The 19,186-nt window shown below is 41.6% G+C and overlaps 1 pseudogene; it reads left to right on the forward strand.

The window, feature by feature from the left end:
- The first annotated feature begins 18,313 nt into the window (after positions 1–18,313).
- LOC122933578 lies at positions 18,314–18,432 on the forward strand (annotated as a pseudogene).
- The last annotated feature ends 754 nt before the right edge of the window (positions 18,433–19,186 follow it).

The raw sequence follows: 19,186 nt of genomic DNA on the forward strand, positions 1-19,186 counted from the left end.
ATGACATCCCCGCCCACCTTTGTTCCTATAGAGACAAGAGCCCCTCAGACTTCTCTACAGACACAGCAACAGAAAGCCCACCCCAGTCCCAGTAGCAAAGAGGTCACTTCACTGGCGGTTGCCATCTTCAAACGGTTGTAGTTTAAAAATTATAAATCCTACAGCGAAGAGCTTTATTGTAATGCTGCAGAACCCCAAGCAACCAGGCAAAGATCTGAACAAACGTGGATTTATTGAAAACACAGCAGTAAAGTCCAAGCCAGAAATCATACAGAAATAACGTAGTCCAAATAATAAGCTCTGTGGGAAAAGGTCAGAGAAAAGCCAGACCAGGCTAAAGTTCATACAGAATAGTCCGTGAAACCAAATACCTAAGGATGAGACTGAAGTATCGAAGGTCCGATCCGAGGCCACACACGGTGCAACTGTAGAGCAGAGACGAGGTTTCCAGAGGCATTCACTAAATGGAGACACTCAGAGTTCATGCATGGAACAAACTTAGTGAATCTGAACCAGCATACTCCCAGGTTGTAGAGACAACAGTGAGCACTGATCAGCCAGGGAGATCACCTTTTAAACACCTGCTGGCGAATCACAGAGTGCTGCTTGTCAGAACCCCATAGGTCATGCGATGATCCTACTCATTAGCACCTGTGCAGCAAATCCCTAATCAACTTTGAATTTGTGCACAGATGCTTTACCTGCCAGTGGCCGTCGTAGCGCATAAGATGCACGCACACTCGGCCGCGCATTCCTTTGCGAATAACCCCTCGGGCGTGCATGCGGATGCCCAACAGACTCGGCACTGGCACGGGATTGTGCTGGCATGGACGCCGGAACGGAACCCGCAGGAGACACCGGAGGCAGGACCGGCCGCGACGTATTGCCATCAGCCCGGCAATTCTGCCTCAGAGATCCCCGCGGCCCTCCCCTCCGGCGCCCATCCAGACGCCCCACCATTTCTGCCCGCAAGGGAACCAAAACTGCAGAGTCCCTTACATTTATATTGTGAGAATCACAAGACCCAAACCTACATTTTGATACATAATATGTCTCTAAAATACTAAAAATGAAGGCACAGTCGCAGTTTAGAAATTGCCCTTCAAATTTGAGGTGGCTAGAGTGGAGTTTCAATGAATGTCAAGGGGTGGCGTGAGTTGCAAACAAATGGTCATATTGTGAAAACTATCAGGACTATGGCTTAGCCGTGGACAGTTTTAGTGGCAGCAGGAATAGCTGAACGTGTAGATGGGCTTGATAATGAGTGAGTGGTGGCAGTTTTGAAATCATGTCCTGATTTTTCAGCTCACACTCTAGCTTTTTTCAGCTCACACTCTAGTTTTGAACATTCCACTATTCATACCTATGGGATCAATTTCACCACATAAACTGCGATATTCCGGGAACCATTCAGCGAAACGTTCCACAAAGTAAAAGCACACCAATCGGGAACAATCCGCACGTTTCGGTAAATTTGGCTATAATAATAAGAATATATATGTGAGATAACAGTAAGTGGTCTTGCCATGCAAGAACACTTAATAATACAAATAGTCAGTGTAGGTTATATCCTGATATAGTGTAGCTTTTGCAGGGTGTTAGGTTCTGCTGTCCATACATACAGTACATGCAGACCTGCTAAAATGTGAAGTTTCACATATTGCGCCAAAATATTCTCATCATTAGTGCCGATTTGCGCAATCGGGAATATATTGGAGCACTCTATCTGCATATCAAGCCATTTTTAATGTTCTGCCGTGCCAACCATTTTCTCCAGTCTCAGGAAACTTCTAGCAGCTTGGAAAATGTAGCAAAAGTGACCCACGCCTGTATTTTGCGGGCATTACGTGAATAATACATTGCCGATTTTTCGTAATCAAGAAAATAACCTTGAATTTGCGAATATATGACAAATATTCGCCCAAATATTTGTGAAATATCGCAAATTCAAATATAGCCCCTGCCGCTCATCACTAATTTGTATAGGTAAATCATGTCCCCCCTTAGACGTCCCTTCTCAAAACTAGATAAATTCAAGTCTTTTAATCTTTCTTCATAACTAAGACCCTCCATGCCCCTTATCACTTTAGTTGCTCTTTTCTGTTCTTTTTCCAGCTGCAGAGCCTCCTTTCTATGGACTGGTGCCCAGAACTGAACTGCATATGGCCACAACTGAGCAGATCAAAATCACAAAACACATTTATCACTGTTTAAAAATGAAAAAAATAAAATTCCCTACACATTTTTGGTATCACCGCATCCGTAACGACCTGATCTATAAAACGGTCATGTTACTTTACCCGAACGGTGAACGCCATAAAAATAAAAAATAAAAAACTATGATGAAATTGAAATTTTGCCCACCTTACTTCCCCAAAAAATGTAATAAAAGTGATCAAAAAAGTCGCATTTACGCCAAAATTGAAACAATCAAACCGTCATCTCATCCCGCAAAAATCATACCCTACCCAAGATAATCGCCCCAAAACTGAAAAAACTATGGCTCTTAGACTATGGAAACACTAAAACATGATTTTTTTTGTTTCAAAAATGAAATCATTGTGTAAAACTTACATAAATTAAAAAAAGTATACATATTAGGTATCGCCGCGTCCGTATCGCCCGGCTCTATAAAAATATCACATGATCTAACCCCTCAGGTGACCACCATAAAAAAAAAAAAAAAACGGTGTAAAAAAAGCAATTTTTTGTCATCTTACGTCACAAAAAGTGTAATAGCAAGCGATCAAAAAGTCATATGCACCACAAAATAGTGCCAATCAAACCATTACCTCATCCCGCAAAAAAATGAGACTCTACTTAAGATAATCGCCCAAAAACTGAAAAAACTATGGCTATTAGACTATGGAGACACTAAAACATTTTTTTTGTTTTCAAAATGAAATCATTGTGTAAAACTTACATAAATAAAAAAAATATATACATATTAGGTATCGCTGCGTCCGTGACAACCTGCTCTATAAAATTACCACATGATCTAACCTGTCAGATGAATGTTGTAAATAACAAAAAAAACGGTGCCAAAAAAGCTATTTCTTGTTACCTTGCCTCACAAAAAGTGTAATATAGAGCAACCAAAAATCATATGTACCCTAAACTAGTACCAACAAAACTGCCACCCTATCCCGTAGTTTCTAAAATGGGGTCACTTTTTTGGAGTTTCTACTCTAGGGGTGCATCAGGGGGGCTTCAAATGGGACATTGTGTCAAAAAAAACAGTCCAGCAAAATCTGCCTTCCAAAAACCGTATGGCATTCCTGTCCTTCTGCGCCCTGCCGTGTGCCCGTACAGCAGTTTATGACCACATATGGGGTGTTTCTATAAATTACAGAATCAGGGCCATAAATAATGAGTTTTGTTTGGCTGTTAACCCTTGCTTTGTAACTGGAAATAAAATATTAAAATGGAAAATCTGCCAAAAAAGTTAAATTTTAAAATTGTATCTCTATTTTCCATCAAATCTCGTGCAACACCTAAAGGGTTAACAAAGTTTGTAAAATCAGTTTTGAATACCTTGAGGGGTGTAGTTTCTTAGATGGGGTCACTTTTATGGAGTTTCTACTCTAGGGGTGCATCAGGGGGGCTTCAAATGGGACATTGTGTCAAAAAAAACAGTCCAGCACAATCTGCCTTCCAGAAACCGTATGGCATTCCTTTCCTCCTGCGCCCTGCCGTGTGCCCATACAGCAGTTTACGACCACATATGGGGTGTTTCTGTAAACTACAGAATCAGGGCCATAAATAATGAGTTTTGTTTGGCTGTTAACCCTTGCTTTGTAACTGGAAAAAAAATATTAAAATGGAAAATCTGCCAAAAAAGTGAAATTTTGAAATTGTATCTCTATTTTCCATTAAATCTTGTGCAACACCTAAAGGGTTAACAAAGTTTGTAAAATCAGTTTTGAATACCTTGAGGGGTGTAGTTTCTCAGATGGGGGTCGCTTTTATGGAGTTTCTACTCTAGGGGTGCATCAGGGGGGCTTCAAGTGGGACATGGTGTAAATAAACCAGTCCAGCAAAATCTGTCTTCCAAAAACCAAACGGCACACCTTTCACTCTACGCCCCGCTGTGTGGCCGTACAGTAGTTTATGGCCACGTATGGGGTGTTTCTGTAAACGGCAGAGTCAGGGCAATAAAGATACAGTCTTGTTTGGCTGTTAACCCTTGCTTTGTTAGTGGAGAAAATGGGTTAAAATGGAAAATTTGGCAAAAAAATGAAATTCTCAAATTTCATCCCCATTTTCCAATAACTCTTGTGCAACACCTAAAGGGTTAACGAAGTTTATAAAATCAGTTTTGAATACCTTGAGGGGTTTAGTTTATCGAATGGGGTCATTTTGGGGTGGTTTCTATTGTAAGCCTTGCAAAGTGACTTCAGAGCTGTAGTGGTCCCTAAAAATTGGATTTCTGAAAAATTTCAAGATTTGCTTCTAAACTTCTAAGCCTTGTAACATCCCCAAAAAATAAAATATCATTCCCAAAATAATTCAAACATGAAGTAGACATATAGGAAATGTAAAGTCATCACAATTTTTGGGGGTATTACCATGTATTACAGAAGTAGAGAAACTGAAAAAAAATTTACTTCATTTTTCCAGTGTCATGAAGTACAATATGTGACAAAAAAACACCAACGACCTGGATAAGTCAAAGCATTTTAAAGTTATCACCACTTAAAGTAACACTGGTCAGATTTGCAAAAAATGGCCTGGTCCTTAAGGTGAAATAAGGCTGTGTCCCTATGGGGTTAATGCATGACAATATCCTGGTGGCCTTAGAAGCAGCTGATTGACATTGTATGCTGTTATTTAATTTACCATCCACAAGGACACCCGCATCTTTCTCTATAAGTGACTCCCCCAGTGTTACATCACGTAGGACAGAGATTATTACTACTAAGATGCAGAACTTTACATTTATCCACATTGAACCTCATTTGCCAAGTTGATGCCCAATCACTCAGAGTGTTCAAGTCAGCTTGTAGCATATGGACATCTTCCATAGACCGTACAGTTCTACATAGCTTAGTATCATCTGCAAAAATAGATATGGTGCTATTAATCCCGTCCTCAATATCATTAATAAATACATTTAATAATAAAGGGCCCAGCACTGAACCTTGGGGTCACCACTTATAGAAACATAGAATGTGTCGGCAGATAAGAACCATTTGGCCCATCTAGTCTGCCCAATATAATCCAGGACTATTCTGAATAGGAATCATTGACCACAACTCTCTGGACACGGTCCTTCAGCCAGTTTTCAATCCAATTACAAACTATACTTTCCAAGCCCATAGACCAGGGATGCTCAACCTGCGCCCCTCCAGCTGTTGTAAAACTACAACTCCCACCATGCCCTTCTGTAGGCTAATAGCTGTAGGCTGTCCGTGAATGATGGGAGTTGTAGTTTTGCAACAGCTGGAGGGCCGCAGGTTGAGCATGCCTGCTATAGACCTTACTTTACCTATTAAACGTCTATGAGGGACAGTATCAAAAGCCTTTGCAAAATCCAGAAACACTACATCCACAACCGCCCCTCTGTCCAGGCTACTACTCACCTCCTCATAAAAACAAATCAAGTTAGTCTGACAACTTCTGTCCTTGGTAAACCCATGCTGGTTATCACTTATAATATTATTTATAGTCACATACTCCTATATAAAGTCCCTTAAGAGTCCTTCAAAAAAAATTCCCACAACAGAAGTTAAACTAACTGGTCTATAATTACTTGTGAAGGACCTTGATCCTTTTTTGAATATGGGCACCACATTTACCTTGCGCCAATCACTTGACATTGTACCAGTACCTAGAGAATCTTTAAAAATTATAAACAGGGGCACAGCAATGGCTGAACTGAGCTCTTTAATAGTGATGAGCGGGAGGTGCCATATTCGATTTCGCGATATTTCGCGAATATTCGAATGAATATTCGTGTTATATTCGTCAAAATCGAATATTCGTAATTATTCCAATTATCGCGAATAATATACGATTTTTTTTTTTCGCGTATTGCGATTATTTATCTTGATAGTATAAGGCAACATTCCTATGCTAATTGACTATGGCTAGGCTAATATGTGTATTTTACGAAATTTCGTGATTTGCTCTAACTTCGTCTCTTAGAATATTACGAATATTCTAAAAGACGAAGTTAGAGCAATATTACGAAATTTCGTAAAATACACATATAGATTGTAATTTAGCTAATATAGTGCTATAATCCCTTTTTTTTCCTCTAATTTTTTTTTGCCTCTTCTGAACTTAAGTTTTGTAAAATATGTACACTATTAAAAAATATTACTATAGCAGTATATTAGCTTAAATACAATCTATGTGTATTTTACGAAATTTCGTAATATTGCTCTAACTTCGTCTTTTAGAATATTCGTAATATTCTAAAAGACGAAGTTAGAGCAATATTAAGAACATTTGCAAAAGCCGAAATTGCGATGCGAGTAATATAATATGAATATAGCACTGCTATATTCCATATTCTAGCCTAGTATGGAATATAGCTGTGCTAAGTTGAAATCTTCATGCGATTATTTCGTATTATATTGCTCGCATCGCAATTTGCGAAATTTCGTAAAATACACATATAGATTAGATTGTAATTTAGCTAATATGGAATATAGCAGTAAGTTGAAAACGCCACTGACTGGAGCAGCCAGGAAGCCAGGAATCCAAAGGACAGGTAAGAACAACTTTAGAGAAGTGGGAAAGAAAAAAATATAATAATAAAAAAAAAAATAATGAATATTCGAATTCGCGAATATATAGAACGATATTCTAAATATTCGCGAAATCTCGAAATTGCGATATTCGAGAAAAAAATTTGCAATTCGAGTATTCGCGCTCAACACTACTCTTTAAGAACTCTTGGGTGTAATCCATCTGGACTTGTTCACATTTACCCTATTTAACTTATCTTGGCCCATATCTACAGTTAGCCAATTGAGTATATTACTGGATGTACTAACAGCCCCAGCACTACAGATATCAGCTCCTTTCTCTTCTTTTGTATATACAGAGCTAAAAAAAACATTTAGTAACTCTGCCTTTTCCTTATCTTCAGTGACTACCCCTTCCTTTACCATTATTTAGGGTACCTACCTGCTCGGACCTTGGTTTTATAGCATTTATATATTTAAAGAATTTTTGGGAATTTGTTTTGCTCTCTTTTGCCACCTGCTGTTCGTCTTGTATTTTTCCTAATTGTATCTCCTTTTTACAGATTTTATTAAGCCCTTTGTAATCTTCAAATGCTACAGCTGACCCCTCAGATTTGTATTTTTAAATGCCCTTTTTTTCTTTTATTGCCCTTTGTACAGTAGCTGTAAGCCATTAGTGATGAGCAGCATAGGCAATATTCATTTTCGCGATATTTCGTAATTTTTTTGCATAATATTCGCAATAAATTTGCGAATTCTAGAATTTGTGATCTCCAGTCATTATTTTCGTGATTGTGCAAATCGGCACTAATGATGCGCATATTTTTTGCACAATACATGCAACTTCACATTTTATCAGGTCTGAGTAGATATTACTGATTGGTGCACTAAGTATTGTTGTGACATCTCAGCACTATGTCTGTAGCATGTATGTATGGACAGCAGAGAAACTGTAATTCCTATCACACTACCTAACACCCTGCACTGGAACCTATCAGCTACACTATATCACTATCTAACCTACACTGACTATCTCCCACTAACTATCTGTATATGAGCTAACTAACTATCTAATGTAATTGGATAAGGAATAGGATCCAGATGAAAGTACAGAGCACAGCAATGTCACTGCTCTCTCTCTCTCAGAACTGCAAAAAAACAGCAGAAAATGGCTGCTGGGGAGGTTCTTATATAGTAAGGGGTAGGCAGCTTTCCTATTGGTTGCTAGGGATGTTGCTAAGCTCAGACAAAGATATTGCAGCCTATTGGCCCACAAGCAAGAAGGGAGGTTACTGATAAAAATAAAATCTAGAATATTTGCAATTACGAATACATAGCACTATGTTCTACATCTTTGTGAATTCTCGAAGTGCCGATATTCGCAATAAAAATTTGCGATTAGAATAATCGCGATCAACACTATAAGCCATGGGGGGTTTAATTTTAGCCATTTATACTTGTTACCTAAAGGAATATTTTTTTTAGTGCAATTACTCAATGTGGATTTATCCTCAGTATTATTATGTGACAGTAGCTGCACCCAGTCTATGCCCTAAAAATGCTGCCCTCAACCCAGGGAAATGAGCCTTTTTAAAATTCAGTGTCTTTGCTCTGCCTGACAGAGTATGCTTCATATAGTTTAGGGGGAATATAATTATATTGTGCTCACTATTACCTAGTGTTTCTCGAACTGTAACATTTCCAACAAGCTCTCCATCATTAGAAATTACAAGATCCAACAGAGCATTGCCCCTGGTGGGAGCTTCTACAAACTGGCCCATAAAGTGCTCCTGCAGCAAGTTGAGGAATTTTTTCCCCCTTTGTGGTTGTGGCAGTATCATGGCCCTAGTCAATGTCTGGGAAGTTAAAATCTCCCATTATGACCACTGTACCGCCCGCTCTATTTGGTTATACAGTTGAGCTTCTACCTCCTCTGTGACATTAGGGGGTCTATAGATTACACCAAGTATTATTTCTTCAGTGTTTATATCCCTTTGAACTTCCACCCATAAGGTTTCCACATCCTCACCATCCTCACCCACAATTGCCTCTTTCACACTTGTCTTCAGATCACTCCTCACATACTGGCACATGCCACCGCCTTTTCTATTGACCCGGTCTTTCCTAAATAGTGTAAAACCCTCAATATTAACAACCCAGTCATGCGAAGAGTCAAACCATGTCTCAGCCACACCAAATACATCTATGTGTTCTTCTAGCACCATAGCCTCCAGCTCCACCATTTTTTAAGCTAGACTTCTGGCATTTGTGAAAATACATTTTAAATTACTATTACCTGTAAAGTGAATATCCGGGATTTTTGGGTTACCTTGGTCGATGTTTGTATGTAACAGGTTCTTTATTTCAGTTCTATTTTTCATCGGTGTATAGTTTTGCCCAGTCTTCTCCTTACTTTCCTCACTAACCCCAGCCCCCACTAAATCCCCACTGTCCCCTCCAATATAGAACATGTTTGTTTTTTTTGCGGTGCGGAGGCACGGACAGAAACACTACGAAAGCACTCCGTAGTGCTTCTGTGGGGTTCCGTGCCTCCGTTCCGTACCGCAGCTCCAGATTGAATGGGTCCGCATCCGTGATGCGGGGAGCACATGGCCGGTGCCCGCATATTGCAGACCTGCTGTTTTCGGGCCGCAATACGGGCACGGCCAGGCAACGGCCGTGTGCATGAGGCCTAAATCTGGTTTCTGTACTTTAGGTCTGTTCTGGTATCCTTGGATGGGGTGCCTGTTATTCCCCTCCTGACACTCAGTAAACAACGTATTTTCAGCCAAAGAACTATTCCTCTTGCTGACTTCTCTTGTGGTGGCCGAAGAACTATTCCTCTGGCCTCTATGGTGTCCAGACATCTGCTTCTATAGCCAGCAGAGCTTAGGGTGCTCTGGCTGACCTAGGAACGCCTGACCAGGCCCCACCTTGCTTTTCTCTTGTCCAACTCGCACTAACACTCTCCCTGCTGCCCCACCATTCCGGCGGAAAATGCCCAAAGGAGGGACATTAGAATTGTGAGTTCTATTCTATCTAGAGATTTGTCTGCCATTTACACTGCCACCTGCTGGTGAACAAAGCATATTACATGTAATAAACAGTTGCATAGAAATCATAGCATTGCCCAATGTAGAGGACCTGGACAGAAATACATAAGATGTCATATAGGTTAGACCATGAATGGGCAAATTGCGGCTCTCCAGCTGTTGTAAAACTATAAATCCCATCATGCCCTGCTGTAGACTGGGCATATTGGGAGTTGAAGTTTGACAACAGCTGGAGAGCCGCAGTTTGCCCATCCCTGGGTTAGACCATTAAAGATAGTAGCAGGGTGTAGGAGTGGTAACACCACCCCGGGGTGTTACATATACAGAACAATAAAAGAGAGGCATCACCTTGCCAGAAGCCAATTAACCACCCAACATATCTCAGGTGGGATAGTGTCCAGCCTAAACGCATAAAAAATCCCTACTGTATCAACTACTGTATCAAGCAGACAAAACTGTATACATTCAAAACCCACTAATATGGACACACATCTTGTTGGCCTCAAAAAGACTTTTCTGAATCAGGACTACATCCATAAACAGTTGATAGTGATAGTCAGATAAACAGAGCCACCAGGATACCAAGAAGTGAGTTCCTAAAATAACCAACACAAGAAACCATCAGGTGCCTATGGTCCTCACCTGCTGCCCATATCTGGAGATGCCCAGGGTTGCTGCACAGAAATTTCCTCAACTATTAGAAAAAAATCTATAATTCCAAACCCCCTTCTTCTGTGGCAGCCCCCTAATTTGAAGTGCATCATTGTCATGAGCTCACTGTCCTCCCTAACAACAGGAACATTTTCCTGCAACTAAGAGAAGATATAAAACCTGTCCACACATAAAGACTATTGAAATAATAAAGATCAGGACTACAGGGTCTCAGGTACCTTCACCTGCACCACACCAAGTATGGTCTACTTTAATGGTATGTACCAAATGTCCTACTGTGGGTCTTTGAGTAGGTGAAACAAGACAGACACTAAGAACAAGATCTACCTGTGCCAAAATAATGTTGTAGCCCCGACATCAGAGACATGAAAATGTTAGTATTAAACAGCAATTTCAAATCCCAGAAACAGTAGGGTCCTCAAATACAAATCAATCACAACCTTTAACACATAGATACTGTCAGCCTGCCTATCCTACTGAAAGGATCATACTCACCTGCTCCCCGACGCTACTATATTCCACCCTGCCTCCCGAGTCTCCATCTTTTGGTTGGGGGTTTATTTTCTGCCTTCGTGGCATGGTCACCTGATCCTCTTCAGCTAACCGCTGAACAGTGACATGTTTCTTGTGCCGGGGAGGAAGGTAAAGATGCAGGACCCAGTGTGGAGGACGGGAGCGACAGGGTGCAGGTAAGTGTGATTCTTTCAGTTGGGGAGGCAGGCTGACAGCACCTGTTGGAAATTCTGTACTCCCGGACAACCCCTTTAAGGTATTTGTGCCTCTGACCTGGTGACAGCCATGAACCAGATGTCAATGAACAGACAATTAAACTTTCGCCTCCTATCACCTACTTATGTATCTACTGATCCATATTTACTGCTACAACTGTGTCTCATTTACCACACTGTTCCTATGTCCTTTTGTTTCTACATATGTGGCACTTCAGATCCTGTCTTCTACCATGTCTGATGAAGAGACCCAAGTAGTCTCAAGGTGCAGTTTGTCATCATCTATTCAGTTAGCCATTAAAAGGTATCAACGACTAAGGACTCTCAGTTTATATATTTTCTAAGATATTATACTACTTCTGTATTACAATGTAATATGCCTATCTGGCAGGGCCCAATAGGTTTTTGTACATAGAAGAGCTGGAGGCCATAGCTAGGCCACCACCTGCCATGGTAATCCGTCATCACCTCAAGTTGTGGGAGCTCTAATGGGGTCACTCAGTCTTAACCTCTTAGATGCCACAATCAGCATAAAATAAGATGAAACCACATGTGCATTTGCTTTTCTAATTACATTCCATTTTAATAATATCAAATTTTTAGGTTTTTTTTTTTTTTCTTTTTTATCTTCAAAACATTTGCTTCCAGAATATTGTCTTGGTCTTTCTGCCAACTATAGGGGACTTTATGTGGAAAACATATTTTCCATTGTCTTTTAAGAATAAAATTCCATCTACAGTGAAAATAAGTCCTTCAAAAATACCAAATGACTCACGAAACACATTTGCTTTTCATGGATGATATCCTCATTTATTGCATTTAAACGCTTTAGGATCTTCCCTGCAAATGTGGAGAATTAATCACCAGCATTATACCCGCTTCTCCTGTCATCCTTACATCACACTGCAGTAATAGGAAAATTGAAGAGTAAATACATGTTCTAGCTCTGACTGTTTCATTTTGTTTAGATATTTAAAATCCATAAGTTAATAGTCACTTTTTAACAGTATATAAAATATAGATTTATTATGAGTTAGTGCAACCTAGTGGCCATAAGTTGAACTGCAGTCTTCTATCTTTCTCAGAACAGTGGCTTTCTTTATTAAAGGGCATCTGTCAGCAGATTTGTACCTATGACACAGGCTGACCTGTTACATGTGCACTTGGCAGCTGAAGACATCTGTGTTGGTTCCATGTACATATGTGCCTGCATTGCTGAGAAAAGTGATGTTTTAATATATGCAAATGAGACTCTAGGAGCAACGGGGGCGTTACCATTACACTTAGAGGCTCTGCTCTCTCTCGAACTGGTATGCCCTCTGCCTGGTCCTGTCAATCAAAGTACAGTGGGTGTGGCAGTTACAGAGAGAGCAGAGCCTCTAGGTGTAACAGCAACTCCTAGGCCCTAGGCACCGGGCCCACCTCGGGTCCACCATTGCTCCTAGGCCCCGGGCCCACCAGAGGAAATTATTCTCAGGGCCCAACCTCTATATCAACAAAGCCTAATAGGTTTTGAATCAAAGAAATAGACCTTAGCGGCAAGTGATTAGTAGTGATGAGTGAAGTTTTAAAAAATTTGATTGGGTTGCTTCACAGAACTTCGACAAGAAATTATATTCGTTATGAATGACTTCATAATGAATCTCATTCCATTGTATGGACAGGCGCAATGACGGGGAATGGGAAATGGCGCCATGCCCTGTCACTTAACCCCTCAGATGTCACTTTCAACGTGGAATATGAGCGTCATATTCAGCCAATCAGGGGGTTAATCAGGGGTGAATACAAAAAAATATACGCACTCACCTCATCCATATGATCACGAAGAGGCCGTCACGGACATCTTGATTGCAGAATTACCAATTCTCGCTCACGCCGACATGTAACGTCACCACATCATCACTGATGACATCAACGCGCCTGCCCAGGTGATGCTGTGGGGACATCGCATGTAAGCGCGTGAGAGAATTGGCGCAGTTTCTTCCATCAAGAGGACCACGTCAGCCTCTCCGCAATCAAATGAATAAGGTGAGTATGTTTTGGGGGCCTTTTACCGCCATTTCAGGAAAAATTGAAGAGCCAAGGAATTTGGATTCATGCCAAATCAAATTTTTCCTGTTTGTTAACTTTGATTCCCTGAACACTAGTGATTAGATCCAAATGTTTTTTTTTTTCTCCTGGAGCTTTGTGGCTTCTATGGCTTCAGACAGGGGCGGACATAACGCCTGTGCAGCCGGTTAGGCTGCACAGGGTCCAGTGCCGGAGGGGGGCCCTTTCTGACTGGCGGCAGGGTAGCAGGAGTGGAGATGAGCGCTTCCATTGTGAAGCGCTCATCTCTATATTCATCTGTATCGCCGTCCTATGGTGGAAAAGTAGGAATCTAAGATGTTTGTCAAATACTGCAGAGATGAGAGATGGCTGAAAGAAATCATCATGGTGGTCTGGTCGGAATGGATAAGGTGAAGAAAGAGAACATCTATATCAAAGGAGACGTCACTGGATGTATGAGGTATGTGGACCTGTAGTAGACTACCTTCACATCTGTGTTAGGGATTCTGGCAGGCTGTTCCAGCTGAGAACAGCCTGCTGGAATTCACTGGATCTGGCACTGCTGGATGCAGACAGAATGCCCGCCGGCCCCATTAACTACAATGGGCTACGGCAGAGATCCGGTCACAATCTGGCAAAAATGCAGAGAATGAGAGGGAGACAAACCTTTACATGCTGTGGTTTGTGTCTGGCCGATTCCTTGCATTTTCTGCCGGATCAGGTGGCCAGATCGTACTGCCACAGGTGTGAAAGTAGCCTTACCCTGTATGTTTTGTATTGCTGTATGTAATGTTAGGATGGAATAGGTTAGGTTAAAATTTGGTTGGGGGGGGCAGGCACATTCTTTGCACAGGGGCCCTCTGCTATCTGTGTCCGCCCCTGGCTTCAGAGACTGGGCCCACCAGCCCGACATTGATGCCTATGTGCACTGCCGCAAGAGGCTGGTGTTTTTTTCTATACTGTTCAAGCACGACCATGATCTCTGGATTACAGGGTGGTCATAACCACGGAAACGAGCAGTGTATAATGTGATGGAAAAATGAATGAAGCCAGCAAAGGAGGCAATATGGACACTCACAATACATTAGCGTACCTCCCAACTGTCCCGGATACAGCAGGACAGTCCCGGATTTCGAGCCCCCCTCCCACCTCCCGGTTTACTTTCAAATGTCGCAATGTTAAGAAAAGGGGGTAAAGTCACTCATAATTATTTGATATTAATGTATTTGGTTTTAGCAAACTTATGGTTTTTAATTGTTGATTTAATATAATTAAATTAATAGGTATAATATTAGCATCGAGGCCAATTAATAACCACTAATGAAAAATATAAACTAACATTTTTGTTTGTGTTCAATTATTAACTTCATTAATATATTTACTCAATATCTTGTGATGGTAAATCTTAAAGAGCCTTATGACACAGCGCTGGCATAACTACTGTGTGGTGGCATAAAGGGGTAATAATTACTATGTGGGGGCATTTAGGCGACTGGGTGGGATTAGGTGTTTAATTATGTTTTGGGTGGAGTGAGAGGCGTGGCCTAGTGCCTCTTCCTTCTTTTCTAAAGTTGAGAGGTAGGCATTAGTAATTGACTTGTGTTAACTTTCTCTACATAATAAATGCCACTTTCTAAAGGGAGACAACCCCTTTAACCACCTCAGCCCCCCTAGCTTAAACCCCCTTAATGACCAGACCACTTTTTACACTTCGGCACTACACTCCTTTCACCGTTTATCGCTCGGTCATGCAACTTACCACCCAAATGAATTTTACCTCCTTTTCTTCTCACTAATAGAGCTTTCATTTGGTGGTATCTCATTGCTGCTGACATTTTTACTTTTTTTTATAAATTAATCGAAATTGACCAAAAAATAATTCTTCTATGAACCTTCTATGCCCCTCAAAAGTGATCTTTTTATAGCGCCAGAGCGATTTTGCAGTGATCAGAATAACATAATTTCTGTCACTGCGGTGGGGCAGACTGAACGCAAGTGTGCGCACAATATCAGGCTTGATCGGGCGAATACTGCGTTTTTTGTAGAGCCTATAGTACATGTCCTATTCTTGTCCGCGGACAAGAAAAGGCATTTTCTATATAGTTCTGGCAATGTGCGGATCCGCAAAATGCGGAAAGCACATTGCCGGTGTCCGTGTTTTGCGGATCCGTAAAACACATACGGACGTCTGAATGGAGCCTTACAGGGGGGTGATCAATGACAGGGGGGTGATCAGGGAGTCTATATGGGGTGATCAGGGGTTAATAAGGGGTTAATAAGTGACAGGGGGTGGGGGGTGTAGTGTAGTGTGGTGCTTGGTACTACTTACAGAGCTGCTGTGTCCTCTGGTGGTCGATCCAAGCAAAAGGGACCACCAGAGGACCAGGTAGCAGGTATATCAGACGCTGTTAACAAAACAGCGTCTGATATACCTTTCAAGGGTTAAAAAAAAATCGCATCTACAGCCTGCCAGCGAATGATCGCCGCTGGCAGGCTGTAGATGAACTCGTTTACCTGCCGTTTCCTGTGAACGCGCACTCCTGTGTGCGCGCGTTCACAGGAAATCTCACATCTCGCGAGATGACGCGCCGGCGCGTCGAAGAGGAAGAAACTGGCCGCCTTCGGACCGCAATCCTGCGTTAGGCGGTCCAGAGGCGGTTAAGCTAAACTTGTAATTGCAGGTTGAATAATTGCAAATCATTTCATCTCTTTCCTTGTGATCTAGTAACATAATGTCAAGAGTTGGATTAGCCATCATCTACTAGAATTTATGTATAAATGGGGTCAAACTGGTGTAAAGTAGAACTGGCTTAGTTGCCCATAGCAACCAATCAATTTCCACTCATTTTTCACAGCTCCTTTAGAAAAAGAATCCCTTGGATAAGAAAGTTATTACCACACAAAGTGACACTTGTTAGATTTGCAAAAATAGCCATGGTCAGGACAGGAAGATGAAAAAAGAATAGAGTAAAGAAACCGTTCTGCACAGGGGTGCACCACCAATGAGGCCAGGTGAGGCGATCGCCTCAGGCAGCACCAGGTAGGGGCAAGAGGGGGGCAGCAAAAAAAGCAATAGGCAATTAGCGCTTTCATTGTGGCAAAGGGGTTGGGTTAAGAAATTGGCATGGGGGGGCACCATTTCAGTTTTCACCTCAGGCAGCAGAAAGGGTAGGTGCACCCCTGGTTCTGCGGCACAACTGTCTCATCAGTGCTTCCTGCACTTTTTACATTACAGAGCCCCTGTATAGCCATACCGTTAAATATTGAAGTTCTGGCGCCTTGCTTCCTTGTGCATGTGCCAGATGCTGAATTGATAGTATCTGTGCTGTAGAATGTGAATCAAGCCAGGAGGGACGTGGAACTGCATGACTCCTTAGGAGACCAGGACCGCCCACTTGACTCTTCACAGGTAGTGAGCGCTTTTTTATAACAGTGCCGTTTTTGAAGCCAAAACCAGGATTGCACATGACCATACTTTGCATCCACGTCTAATCTGCATTTTTTTGCCGTTTGCACTCAGACTAACTCATTTCTATGGGTCCGCAGAATAAAAGGAAAGAACATGAATGTCATTCATGTGCTGTCTGCATCCATATGTGCATCCCCCAAATTATAGAACATGTCCTATTCATGTCCATATTGCGGACAAGAACAATCATTTCTAATGACAGCGTCAAGAAAAATGTACATGAAAGGTATCCATATTTTGTGGATGTGTGGGTTGCGGACAGCAATACGGACATGGTCAAGGCCTTACACTTACTCTCCTTTCTTGGCCTTGTGTGCTATCCGCATTTTTCATGGACAGCACACGTACCCATAGATTTTAATGTGTTTACACATCAGTAGTTTTTTAATTACCGTGAGTCAGTGAAAAAATCCTCGAGACGTGCGCTGCTTTGGTGCAGACCAAACACGCCCATTAAAGTCTATGGGTCTGTGAAAAATTACTGACATAACACAGATAGCATCCGTGTATGGTCTGTTTTTCACTGACCACTGGTAGGAGATGCTTTGGAAATAAATTTTCAGCAGAGCAGTGTCCATGTAATATGGATGACATATGAAGGGCAAAAAACGAACACACGAAGATGGATCCTTCAGGGACATTTTCACTGATGAAACACAGACAGATTTTTCCACGGCCTAAATTATTATGAATATCAATGTCAGGTCACAAGAAGATCTACATTCATTTAAGCTTGCATGTCTTAAACAAATGAGGTGCCAGGATACGTCTGCCTCTTATGCCCCCATTCATTCACCTCTCGCCAGCAAAAATTGCAGTCATCATCACAACAACATATTCTACCGATTCAAAAGGCAAATTCTGTAGAAATCAAATATGTTTGTGCAAAATAAGCTATTATTTCCTCCAGTAGTCAATTGCCTGCAGCTGTATTAGATGTCTCAGGTCTACTTGACAAGAAGTCTTCAAATGTTGGGAGCGGGTGTTAGATCTGTGCTGCCATCTGTTGGGTTACTTAGTGTATTATAAAGTTGTCAATGGAACCAGGGATTCCCAACCAGTCTCCCAAGCTGGTACTTGCGCTGCCTTAGGGAGCATTCACACGAACGTGTTTTTCTTCCGTGTCCGTTCCGTGTCCGTTCCGCAATTTTGACGGACAATGCACGGACCCATTCATTTCTATGTGTCCGTGAAAATTGCGGTATGCCTTTTATTCTCATCCGTGTGCTGTCCGTTCCGTGTGTCCGTTCCGTGTGTTTTAGAACATGTCCTATACTTGGCCGCAAATCGCGGTCCGTGGCCCCATAGAAAGTCATTGGGTCCGTGAAAAACGGATAGCACACGGAAATGCATCCGTGTGTCATCCGTTTTTAACGGACCCTTGGACTGAAAACATTCTAGGAAACCCCATTTCATTACCCATCAGTTTTTTTTGCGGACCGTGAATAACGGATGACACACGGAAGCACCACGTCCGTATTATACGGACTTGCGGAACGGAAAAGGAAAGATAACTGAAGACATACGGAACACACGGATCCGTGATTTACGGACCGCAAAACCAACACGGTCGTGTGAATGCTCCCTTAAGCTGCTTATCTTCTGAGATCTGATGAGTGCAGGAACATTCAGCTTAGAATAACTGTTGACCACGGTTATTCTAAGCTGAATGTACCTGCACTCATCAGATCGCAGAAGATAAGCAGCTTAAGGCAGGGCAAGTACCAGCTTGGGAGACTGGTTGGGAATCCCTGGTTCCGTTGACTATTATAAAGTTGTCCTCTATAAGGCATGTTTCTAAGAATTAAAGGGAACCGATCACTGCTTTGGGGCTACTAAACCACCAGCATGCAAATATGCTTCAGGGGTGTAGGATCCCAAATTTGGCCATAGCAAACCCATCCGGCCCTGCAAAGAATAGTCATTGAAAAAATCGATTTTTTCCTGAGAGGAGTCCAGGACTCTTCTCCATCAGCATTAGGTGCACGTGCACTGACTGAGGAAGCCTGGATTAGTACATCTCTCTCTCTTCACTGCACAGTTAGCAAATGCATAAAGCAATGTGTACGGTTCTTAGCTTCACTGGTACGAAGCATGAGCGCCAAATAGCGCTGGAGAAGAATCTGGGACTTTTCTCCCGGTAACCTCAATTATCATTTACTGTTATTTGCAGGGGGGGGGGGGGTGTCGTACTAAGGCAGTGGTTCTCAACCTTTCTAAAGCCGTGATCCCTTAATACAGTTCCTCATGTTGTGGTGACCCCCAACCATTACATTTTTTTCCTTGCTACGTCATAACTAATTTTGCTACTGTTATGAATTGTAATGTAAATATCTGATATGCAGGATGTATTTTTATTGCTACAAATTGAACATAATTAAAGCAGAGTAATTAATCACAAAAACAAAATGTTATATATTGTCAAATATTTATTTCTCATTACAAATAAATTAAATTTTGTATTGAAGCATGGTGTAAGCATGGGTAACATACTTAATATAACAACAGTAAACAACATCG

The sequence above is a fragment of the Bufo gargarizans genome, chromosome 3 (genome assembly GCF_014858855.1).
Source record: "Bufo gargarizans isolate SCDJY-AF-19 chromosome 3, ASM1485885v1, whole genome shotgun sequence".
Classification (NCBI taxonomy): domain Eukaryota; kingdom Metazoa; phylum Chordata; class Amphibia; order Anura; family Bufonidae; genus Bufo; species Bufo gargarizans.